General features: G+C 43.8%; 1 long non-coding RNA gene across 2 annotated transcripts in view; it reads left to right on the top strand.

Moving 5' to 3' along the window:
* LOC141141320 (uncharacterized) overlaps positions 1-7,462 on the top strand; it is a 51,324-nt gene extending 43,862 nt beyond the window's left edge. For both annotated transcript variants that reach the window (XR_012244045.1, XR_012244044.1), the window contains exon 4: positions 7,305-7,462. This is a non-coding gene — a long non-coding RNA (uncharacterized lncRNA). The remainder of the gene's footprint in view (positions 1-7,304) is intronic.
* The last annotated feature ends 4,812 nt before the right edge of the window (positions 7,463-12,274 follow it).

Below are 12,274 nucleotides of genomic sequence, written 5' to 3'. Positions count from 1 at the left end.
CACCGACCTAGCGCATTACCATAGTACATTTTATTGAAAGATAAAAAGCAACAAGTGTTATAATCACAAACACATGACATAGATATGCATGTCATAACAAGTAAAGGAGATCGCCTGCAGGTCCGCTGCAATCAACCGTTATTATGGGAAGACCAGACAGCGTCCGTAACGGCTAACACATTTCAAGGGAGAACCCTATACATCATAGCCAATCCTATTTAAGGCCCTGTCCCGAGCTTGGCGTGCATGTGGGTAGTGTAGAAACAGGTCACCAGTCTGTCAGGAACAGTAAATAGCAGTGGGAAGAATTTCCAGATGAGTAGGGAAAGGATAGGGACATGCCATCCTTCCTGAAAGCCTCCCCATTTGGGTACGGACCAGCCAGGCCTAACCCTAGAGATAGGTGCTGCCAGCCCCTCTAAGACCTGCTTTGCTACACATCGCTCTTACATCCTGTGAGTGTTTCCGGTCGGGTGCCATCCCCCTGGGGTTCTTGTGAATTGTTGAACTTTGACTTTAATACAAGTTCTGTTTCCAGCAACTGGACCTCCCCACATGGTTATCATAACTATCCGGAGGGGGGGGCTTGTAGATCAAGCTGACAGTACTCGATGCCCTATGAGATCTTAGGCCCGAGGTGAAATGTGTCCATTCCCCCTCCTCAACAGATGTTCCCCTCTGGAAAATGGCCCATACAAGCCTTTTTTTAACCTTTTTACCCCAGAAGTACTGCTTGATATCATTTGCAGGGAATCTTTGCTAAAACCAATACTTTGGTGGTCAATGGGGAAAAAATGCTCCCTGTACAGTGGTGGACAAAATGCACCCCTTACAGTTAATTCAATTGCTGGTGTCATGCAGATGGCTCTACCTAATGGTGTTAGAGCTGGAACTATGCAGGCACCATAAAATAAAAGGTGAGCTTGAGGAACCTCTGGCAACTGTTGGAGGAATGAACCCATATGCGTGGCCATTGTAGCGGGTGATTCAATTGTTCTCTGTCATCTATCAATCAGCTCCTAGTATGATATAGAGCCTGGTTACCACTGTGAGTCGGTAAGCGCAATCTACAGCCACAGTGGTGGGGTTTTTACCCCCCGTTTTTTCTTGTGTGCTCACCAGGGTGTTGGTATGTCTGTATGTCCATGTTAACATCTGACTATACTACACTATGGCCAGTCTTTTGTGTTATTTTTTCTCCTGTATACATTGAGGGAATTACATCTTGAAACCGGACGGAGCAGATTGGTCTCCACCCCAAAGCCCTGGCTGGGTTTAAGCCATCCATCCATTTTAATTGATGTTCTGGTAAGGGCAATTTAATCTTATAATCCTTGGACTGGTATCTACACAAGTTGAAACATTTTGACGATTTGGTGATTGATCCCATCTCAGGAGATATCTGGACTTTTCTTTTATTCATTAGCATTTTGATTTTTTTGTCTTTTAAAAATTTTTCAGTTATATTTTTGTGTGTGGCAGTGAAAATTTTCACCATATCAATCATTTACATTATTTTATTACTTAGCGTGGTTTAATATTTTTTATTTTCCATTTAGTGTTGTCGCACTGTTTACTGCTGCTTATGTTTTATATTTTGTTCTAGCGTGGAATTTTTTATTATAAACTGTTGGAGGAACCCTAGAGTTCCATGAAGCCCTGGTTGAAATGGCTGGCCTATATGGAGGGAGAGAAAGCAAAAACGATCATTTTAGATATGTTGACTCACCTTTCATGCTTTTTACTCCAGAGGAACCCACTGAAATAATTCAGATCTTGAGGAACCCTTGCTAAAATCAACACATCGGTCGTCAATGGGAAAAATGATCCCTGTACAGTGGTTATCAGAATGCACCCCTAAAGACAGCTAATTCAATAACTGCTATCAGGCGAATGGCTTTTCCTAATGGCTTTGGAGCTGAAACTATGCAGGCACCATAGAAAAAAAAGGTCAGTTAGCCACAGCTTGGGGAACCACTGATAACTCCGGAGGAACCCTAGATATCCATAGAACCCCGGTTGAGAATGGCTGGCCTATACGAAGGGAGAGAACGCAAAAATGATCATTTCAGATATGTGGACTCCCTTACAGATGAATATAGGGAACCCATTTAGACTCCAAGAAGACCCCCAACATTTTGAGAGGTCTGGACCTTTTCTTTAGATTGGAGTCAAAGCCCAGAAGAACATGTATAAAGAAGAGGGGGTTACCAAGGAGGTCCCAAAAAAAAGTTTTAAATTGTGAATGTATTTTTAACTTGAACGGAACAGTTCTAACTAATGCTGAAATGTCCGCATTGTATAAAGGTTTGACATAAGTCCTGTCTTGGGATCTGAAGATATTTCAGACATTTATGGATGTCCAGAATGTTGTTCGCAAATTAAGTATCAAAAGGCATTTTTTTTTAATCAATCCTATTGTGAAGTAACGTTCTAGCATCAGAAAGGTTTATTTATACAGGTTTCTGTAATGCATCCCCCCCAGAAATATGTGTCAGTTTTTTCGGGGTCTAGAGCTGAAAGGTTTGGACATGGCTAAAGTCGGGAATAATTTTGATGTTAACATTCAAGAAAGCATCACTTTATGATGTTATTGCAAAGAACTAGTAATCCACTCCGCCGACAAGGGAGAAATCAGGTTATTGCATAAAAAAAAGTTATTTATCAGAGATGGAGAGAGGATCCTATCTGATAGGGATATATATGAGATATTAGGCAAGGATCTGATGCAGCAATGCAAGAAAAAAATAGATAATTAAATATAGACAGGCTTCCAGGAAGGCATTCTAGACAGAAAGGAGTTAGCACATTTAGTACCACCATCCCCTAGGGCAGTGATGGCGGACCTTGGCACCCCAGATGTTTTGGTACTACATTTCCCATGATGCTCTGGCACTCTGCAGTGTAGTGGAGCATCATGGGAAATGTAGTTCCAAAACATCTGGGGTGCCAAGGTTTGCCATCACTGCCCTAGGGTGTCTTGTGTATTTTGGGCAAATAATACATTATAGAGTCTTGAGCATCCACCAGGTCGTTCTCCTGCCATTAGGATACAACAATACTACCCAAATTCCTGGAAGTCTTTTTTTTTTTTTTTTTTTTTTTTTTTTTTTTTTTTTTTTTTTTTTTTTTATATTGTCTCTCGTAAATGTTACCTTTTTACATGTACTCACCGGCCACTTTATTAGGTACTACCTTGCTAGTTGGACCCCTTTTGCCTTCAGAACTGCCTTCATTCAAGGTGTTGGAAAAATTGCTCAGAGATTTTGGTCCAAATTGACATGATAGCATCACACAGTTGCTGCAGATTTTTTCAGCTGCACATCTATGATGCTAATCTCTCATTCCACAACATCCCAAAAGGTGCTCTATTGGACTGAGATCTGGTAACCGTGGAGGCCATTGGAGTACAGTGACCTTATTGTCCAGTGGTGAAATGATTGAAGCTTTGTGACATGGTACATTAACCTGCTGGAAGTAGCCATCAGAAGATGGGTATCAGGCCCGGACTGGGACAAAAAAAATAGGCCCGGGCATTCTAAGCTGAGCAGCCCATTTTTTTTAAAAAACAAATTACAAAAAATGGCAACCCTGCTTCACTCACTGTAACTTGTCAATCATTTGGAATTATGTAAATATATGATAATAAATGCTTTTAACCCCTTGATAACCCCTTCTTTGGGGTTAAAAGCGCCCTTCTTTGGGGTTAAAAGCGCCCCGCTACCACACGCAAAGTGGCGCTAAAGCGCCACTAAAACGAGCGGCGCTTTAACGCTACCACGGGGCGGTCTGGGTGTGAGGGCCGGTTCACACTGGTGCACTGTGCGAGATCGCATGTGATTCACACCACACTGCGGTGCAAATCAAATGCGATGCCCGTGCAGTGTGATTTCAGCCATAGGGCCGGTTCACACTACTGCGATGCGGGAACCCTGCGAATCCACTAGGGGCTCCCGCAACGCACCCGAATCGCACGGCAGTTCACACTGCCATATGCGAACTGCTGGGGAGTGTCATACAATGTTAACGACACCCCCATTTCAGCTCGCATATCGCACTGCCAACTGACAGTTCGGACATGAATCGGATTGCATAGGTGTGAAAACCCATGCGATCCAATTCTGATTCATGTCCAAACTGTCAGTTCGCAGTGCGATATGCGAGATGAAATGGGGGCGTCATTAACATTGTATGACACTCCCCAGCAGTTCACATATGGCAGTGTGTGCGGGTCGGTGCGATGTGGGAACCAACAGTGGATTCGCAGGGTTCCCGCATCGCAGCAGTGTGAACCGGCCCTGAAAGGGGTCCTTCAACCTTTGTTCAGCATCAATTACAGACCCCTTTCATACTGAGGCGCTTTACAGGCATTTCTGCGCTAAAAATATCGCTTTTAGAGCGGTGCGCTTGCAGGACGGGAAAAACGTCCTGCAAGCAGCATGTTTGGGGCGGTGTGAGAGCAGTGTATACATCGCTCCTCCACCGGCCCAGCCAATTCAAATAATTGGGTACAGCTTTCAAAGCGCCTTGGAAGCGCTTTGAAAGCAGCACTAAGCGGGCTCTTTTAACCCCTCCTAGGGCGTTAAAAGCGCCTGCTAGCTGCGCCAAAGTGCTGCTATAACAGTGGTAAAGCGCCACCAAAACTAGTGGCGCTATACCGTTAACGCCCTCACTGCCCCGTGTGAAAGGGGTCTTTAAGAGACTGACCACAGCATGCTTTTATTATGAATAGTTTAAAACATTGGCAGGCAGCAGGATAAAAAAAAAAAAACATTGGCAGGCAAGATACATAAAAAAAAAAAAAAACAAAACATTGGCAGGCAAGATACATAAAAAAAAAAAAAAAAAAAAACATTGGCAGCCAAGATCCATAAAAAAAGAAAAAAAAACATTGGCAGGTAAGATACATAAAAGAGTAAGAAAACATTGGCAGGCAAGATGCATTTAAAAAAAAAAAAAAAAACATTGGCAGGCAAGATACATAAAAAATAAAATAAACCACATTGGCAGGCTGGCATAGTGTCACTAACCTTTCTAGCAGTCTTGGGTCCTTTCACGACATCATGCAGAGGCCAGAGCTCCTCCCCCTTCACGGTCACAAGACCTGTCCTCCTGACCTCTTCATTTACTCCTAAGCCAAACAGAAGGCTGGCCGGAAAGCTGCTGAGGCGGCCCAGCTGCTTTGAGAGTGGGGACCCGGGACTCTGCCAGAAAGAAATGCGTCCGTCTCCGCGGAGTCGGCCGCAGAGCCGGCCGCAGAGCTGGCGGCAGAGAGACGCAGCGGCAGATGAGAGTGGGGAGAAGTGACATGCGGCCCGGCAGCCCCCGGCCCATCGGGCACATGCCCGGTGTGCCCTATGGCCAGTCTGGGCCTGATGGGTACACTGTAGTCAGAAAGAGATAGACATGGTCAGCAACAATGCTCAGGTAAGCCGTGGCATTTAAACGATGCCCATTTTCTGTAAACCGTAGAGATGGTTGTGCGTGAAAATCCCAGTAGATCAGCAGTTTTTGAAATACTCAGACCAGCCCGTCTGCCACCAACAACTATGCCACGTTCAAAGTCACTTAAATTCCCTTTTCTTCACCATTCTGATGCTCAGTTTGAACTTCAGCAAGTCATCTTCACCACGTCTAGATGCCTAAATGCATTGAGTTGTTGCCATGTGATTGGCTGATTAGCAATTTGTGCTACCATGAGTATAGATTCCAATGGCATAATTGACACCAGTGCAGTATGTTCCAGTGCAGGCAGCAAAAGTAGAACATGCAGCATTATTTTGTATGGAACATGGCAAAACTGGAATGCATTTTTGCTGTGATTTCTGTTGTTTTTGGTAGGAGCGGGTAGCTGCCGGTTTCCTAACAATGATGAGTCATCCCAGTCAGTCAGTATGTGAAAAAAATGTCTGGCATTAAAAATAAAAACATTGCGGGGGTCCCCTCAATCCATACTAGGCCCTTTGGGATTTTTAAGGGGGCCCATGGCAAAAAAAAACACAAAAGAAAGCATGGAGTCCTCCCCAAAATCCATACCAGGCCCTTAAGATTGAGATGGATTTTAAGGGGACACCAATGCCAAAAAAAACTGGCATTAGGTCCCCCCAAACTCCACACAAGACCCCTATCAAAGAATGCAGCCCGGCAGGCCAGAAAAATGGGCAACTGAGCAACTGCCAGCCCCCCCCAATCAAACCATACCAGGCCAAATGCCCTCAACATGGAGTGGGCATGTTAATGAGGACAAGGGCCTCTTCCCCACAGCCCAGTGTTTGTGAAGAGGCAGGGGGTAGATTATCAGAATCTGCAAGACCCCTCTAACAAGGCGGCCCACAGATCCTGCCCCCCCCCCATGTGAATAAGTATGGGGTACATAGTACCCCTACTCATTCACCAAAAAAACTTAAAAAGCAAATAAAATCTCAAACTTGTAAAAAAAAAAAACATGTCACCCAAAGTGAATCCATCGTCAGTCATGATAGACACCAGCCGCTGACCCACACAAAAAAAACATGACGAACACGACCGCTTCCATTGTTTGACACTCGCCAAATGACATCGCTGTTTCCCCTGCCGCTAAGTATAGAAAGGGGCGCGGTAACCTGGTGACGCCACCACGCGACCCCGACCCCATGATGCCATAAGGGGTGGAGTCACCTACATGTAACGTGTGATGGGCTTATGTTTGGGCAATGACGTCAGGCAGTAGATCTCAGGTGACAGCAGTGGCAAAATAGGGTCATGACCCTATTTGGTCACTGAGGTCACCTGGGATCTCTCAGCCGTCAACCAGGTTCTCCCAACAGGGTTGATATATACATGAAATAAGCCAGCAGGCAGGGCAGAAAGTAATGATACCACCACTAAATGAGCCACTTCAGAGTGTCGTAGCAGCCAGTGGTTCAGATGATGAAACAAGCCAAATCTGGCTATTCAGTGACTTTAAACAACTAGAGTTCAAGTCAAACACTGTTGACCCAAACTCGATGCTCATTTCTAATGACAACATAAGAACGATTTCCAACTGGGATATCTAGTGTTGGGCTTTAGGTTAGGCTGTGGTTTAAGTTTTTATATTTAGGGTAAATATTTAGTTATGTTTTAGGGTCAAAGTAAGGGTGAGGGGTTAATTGTCAGTGATGTTTTTTGGGTTTAAATTGAGGGTGGTAGTCTAAGTATCGGGCTAAAGTTAGGGGTTTAGGGAGTGTAGGGGGACGTTTTTCTTTAGAGCAAAAATGTCAGGACTAACAGTGGGGTGGCAATACCAACATCCATTAATGTTCTCCCTGTCTTCCCATCCACAGCATGAAGTTGTGTCAAGAAAGTACACAAGATGCTTGAGCCTACAAGATGTGTTGATGAGATACAACGGTGAAATCATCTTTGTGATTGGGGAGAGGTCACCCTATATATGACATTATCATGAATAACAAAGGATAATTAAATTCTGCTCCATGATGAATTGTGTGTGTATCTATGTGTTTTTTTTAATACTAAACTCCCCAAAACAATTTTGCTCAAAATCAAAGTGCATCTTACATATGATCAAATAATTCTTTCCAAGTTCTCTGAAACCTTAGGATTTAAGATTTTAGCTGATGACTCAGTTGAGTTGAGCATGCTTAGTAACTGTTGCATTCTCTGTATCCCCGCTGTGCCGGGATCTGCACCTCACATTGGGCTCCATTCGCAAAGCAGTATCTTACCGCATCCGAGTATGCAGTAAGATACCGCACAACATTTTTCAAAAAGTTAAATAGCTGGTTGTTAAGGAGTGGGTGGCCACCTGCGTCCTTAAACAGTAACTGTCATGTTCGTTAAGGAGCGGGCGGCAGCCACATCCTTAACAACCAATGAGTAATCAGCTGTCAGTGGAGTACCCTGCTGACAGCTGAATATAAGAAAAAATAATTGCCAGCAATGAAAAATTAAGAAAAAAATGTTGTGGTGCCCCCCCCCCCAATCCCAAAGGGCCTGGTATGGACTTTGAGGTGAACCCCCCACATCATAATTTTTTTTTATGGCGTGGAGTCCCCCCAAAATCAATTCCAGACTTTTATCCGAGAATGCAGCCTGGCAGGTCAGGAAAGGGGGGGGGGGGGAACGAGCGAGTGCTCCCCTCCTTCTGAACCATACCAGGCCACATGCCCTCAACGTGGGGGGTGCTTTGGGGCAGGGGGGCTCTGCCCCCTTGTTGATGAGAACAAGGGCCTCTTGCCCACAACCCTGGCTGGTGGTTGTGGGGGTCTGTGGGCAGGGGGTTTATTGGAAACTGGAAGCACCCTTTAACACCAAGATCCTGCCCCCCCCATGTGAATGAGTATGGGGTAGAAGACTGGAGGCAGTTTTTAAATTCTCTCGTAAAAAAAAATGTCCCCCAGTGTAGATCCATCGTCAATCACAATGCCCGCAGACACCGTTGACCCCCCCCCCCCAAAAAAAAAAATGAGTTGCAGATTCAGGCTTCATCTGTCTGACAGCTCTGCCGCTTCCCAAAACTAAATAAAGTAAGGGGCAATGCAACCGGGTGACGTCACCAGGTGGCCTTGCGCCCTTCTGATGTCACAGACCCAGCATGACCCTGGTCAGTGAAGTCACACAGAGCGGGGTCGCCTGGTGACATCACCGGATGGCACCTCCCCTTAGTTTATTTAGCAGCCAGCCCCCCCTACCCCAAAGCACCCCCCCCCATGTTGAGGGCATGTGGCTTGGTATGGTTCAATAGGGGGGGTGCTCACCTGTCCCTCCCACCTTTCTTGACCTGCCGGGCTGCATGCTCAGATAAGGGTCTGGTATGGATTTTGGGGGAAACCCCACACCATTTTTTTCATTTCCCCTTAAAATACATACCAGACCCATAGCATAGGTCACAACATGGAATTACAGCTTCAACATCAGTCACACAGGGATGGCATCTGGATAATTTGTCTGAGCCAAGCTGGCTCAAAATATGTGTGTGTTGGGGGGGCACATGGGGGTACCTCTCCTCTTGTCCCCATCAATTTACAGAACTGCATTGATGTGAAAGTCAACATTAAGGAGGAACCCCGGCTTAGAGATAAGCCATACACTGTGTGCAGTTGGGTAACATACAGAGTTCTTCTGTGAAGCATACCGTCCCATGTTACTACACACATGTGCCTGATGAATGTTGCAATAGGAAGGACACTGCTGTTCATGGTTACCCGTCCCAACTATTCTCCTACTTCATCTCTTCTGCTAACCTTCCTCTTGTACCCTGTGTGTGCTTTACAGGCCCTGTTCTTCTGATTCGCCATGTAGAACCATGCACGCCTTTGCATAACTTCAGACAAGACTCAAGTACAGTTAACAAAGCTTTACTTGTAGGCTGCAGTGGTACAGTTCACAAACCTTTGCGTTCCTAACTAATTCTCAGCTTCCCAGGCATACCTTTACATAGAAGTCCATAATGGCAGAGTCTTTCACAGATAGATTCCCTTAGTGTGGTGTTAATGGAAGGTTGCTCTGGGTTAAATCCCCGTCTGGCCTGAACCCTCTTCCATTTCCCATGTGGTCCCGCTCGCCCTGAGCCCAGCCTTGCCCTGATTTATATGCTGGACAGAGTGGAGAGCAGAACTCAGAAAGCTTGGGAAATTGTCAGACTCAAAGTTAACCATATGGTAACATACCTACCTACATGTGTTTGATTCAGTCCTGGAGTTCTTATTTAAAGGGGAATTTTAGCTGACACCATGTTGCCTTCAAAAAAGAGTTTAGACCTCTAAAGTACTACATATTGGTGGACTGCTCATTTCAAACCCCATTAATATCCAGTTGTTTCACTTTGTGACTATAACAGCCTCCACTCTTCTGAGAAGGCTTTCCAGAAGACTTTTGAGTGTATCTGTGGGAATTTGTTTCCATTTTCAAGTACTGATATTAAAACAAGAAATGTAAGTCAGGTCTTTTCATCCATCCTCAGTACCTGGCTTCTCAAATTGACACTCCAAAATTTTGTGGAAAGACTTCCAAGAAGAGTGGTGGATGTTAAAATATAACATTGTATAAAACAATACCATATGATACAAGAAGCATTGTAATGCCTGCCCCCTTCTTTGAAACCAAAATAAAGAGTGTGGGGTCTGGACAAAGGTGGTGGAGATTAAAATGTGCCGTGACATCTTCAGATGTAAGAATAAGTACATAGGACAGAATACAATTCAGAAGTGGTCATTGGATGGGCTCCACCTGTAGAGATTCTGGTAGGAAGCAAGGCAGTTCAACGTAAGCTGTTCCACACAAACAGGTGTCAACCTGGTCTTCCCAAAAGGGAGAGAAAGGCCCAGCCAGTCGCACCACTCAACAGATCCAATTCCAGAAATATCATGAGTCCGAACATTCAGTTTTAATATTAACTGTTTAGAGAACATACAATATGGCCTATTGGTTCAAATGGGAAGATCTGTACAACAAGTGAATGCTGGAGGCCACTATGCATAGCACTACCCATAAAAACAAATCAATGCACAGAATGAAGAGGAGCCAGTTGGTTCTATGCCGGAAGTAAGATCATGGCTGAAGGTAAGTATAAGCCGGGACTGCCTGCACTTGACAGCTTGATTAAAAGACAATCATGCCAAAGCACCTATTAAACAAAAAAAACTCTTTCAGATGAACAATAAAGTGGTTTAAACCATTCATGCGACCCCAGCCTGAGTGGAATTTGTGTATTAATGGATTGCAAGTGACAACATGAACACAATAATGAACATACTCTACATGTACATCTAGTGTACATTTTCCATCATCCTTTTTCTCAGTTTCCTATCTGCCCAAATCTGATGCATAATTGCATGGAATTTCTGCCCAGCAGAATTCATGCTGATAGACCACTCTAAACTCACTCTGTACAGATAGAAGAGCCACGACCATTGCACCACATTAGATGTTCTGCCAGATGCCTAAATGTCCTTCAATCCAACTGTATTAGTGTGAGAAGAGACTAAAAAGGACATTGCCTGCATGCATGTACATTGCTGGTGGGAAAAGACTTAAAACCAATTTGGCCAACCAGGACTTTTGCTTTATAACCCAGATACAGCCTAAATATAGAGCCATTTATCCAACTGTCTATCCAGAACTGCTGGTTTATAGACCAGATACATCCTAAATATAAAGCCATTTAACTAACTGTCTATCCAGAGCTGCTGGTTTATAGACCAGATACTGTCATCCTAAATATAGAGCCATTTATCCAACTGTAGCCTCTGGAGCCTCTGGTTTACAGACGAGATATATCCTAAATATAGAGCCATTCATCAAACAGTCCATCTAGAGCCTCTAGTTTTTTAGACCAAATACATCCTAAATATAGAGCCATTTATCCAACTGTCTACACAGGGTTACTGGTTTATATACCAAATACATCCTAAATATAGAACCATTTATCCAGCTGAAAATCCAAAGCCTCTGGTTTATAGACCAGATACATCCTAAATATAGAATCATTTACCCAACTGTCTATCCAGAGTCACTGGTTTATAGACCAGATACATCCTAAATAATCAACCTTTTATCCAACTGAAAATCCAGAGCATCTGTTTTATAGACCAGATAACACTTAAATGTAGAGAAATGCATCCAACTGTACATCAGATGTTGCTGGTTTATAGACCAGAAACATCCTAAATATGCAGTAGATCCATTTATCCAACTGTACCTCCAGGGTCAGAAACCATGGTTCAGAAACTATGTTTTTATGAATGGTCTGAATGGCAAAAAGCTTTTGAAGACTAAGGTACTTATAGTGGTGGATAAAAAAGTGGTGAGACACACTGTATTTAATTAAGTCTTTTTCCACATTTCTCTTATGCTCCCCAAATCAAACTCGAAAAGGTCTGATGGTCATCTCAACATAAAAAATTCCTAATGGGCATGTCAACACATATACAACAAATTTGGTGGAAAACTTTAGGGATTCATTGATAGGCCTTTTTTAGTCAGTAAGGGAAATTTGACCATGATGGACATGTGCACACGCAAGACATTTTCTCTTTTTACATTCCTATGACAGACAGGAATGAGGGAATGGTACTAATTGAGGTCTCTGCACATTTTGCTTGGAGAAACTGCATTTTTGATGTTTCTAGCTTTATGGAACACTACTCTGGGTGTATCAGGAATTTCTGGCCCTAATTTTGGCTCATTCAGTAGCATTCCCCAATTTTTCTGAATATTTTTTGTATAGTCAGATGACAGTCATTGAACTGGGTAATGAAAAAGGATCCCTTTGCATCTTTCTGAGATCTATCCA

This window comes from Aquarana catesbeiana, linkage group LG04, assembly GCF_042186555.1.
Source record: "Aquarana catesbeiana isolate 2022-GZ linkage group LG04, ASM4218655v1, whole genome shotgun sequence".
Lineage (NCBI taxonomy): Eukaryota > Metazoa > Chordata > Amphibia > Anura > Ranidae > Aquarana > Aquarana catesbeiana.
The sequence above is the reverse complement of the archived record's forward strand: the minus strand, read 5'-3'. Positions and strand labels throughout refer to the sequence as shown.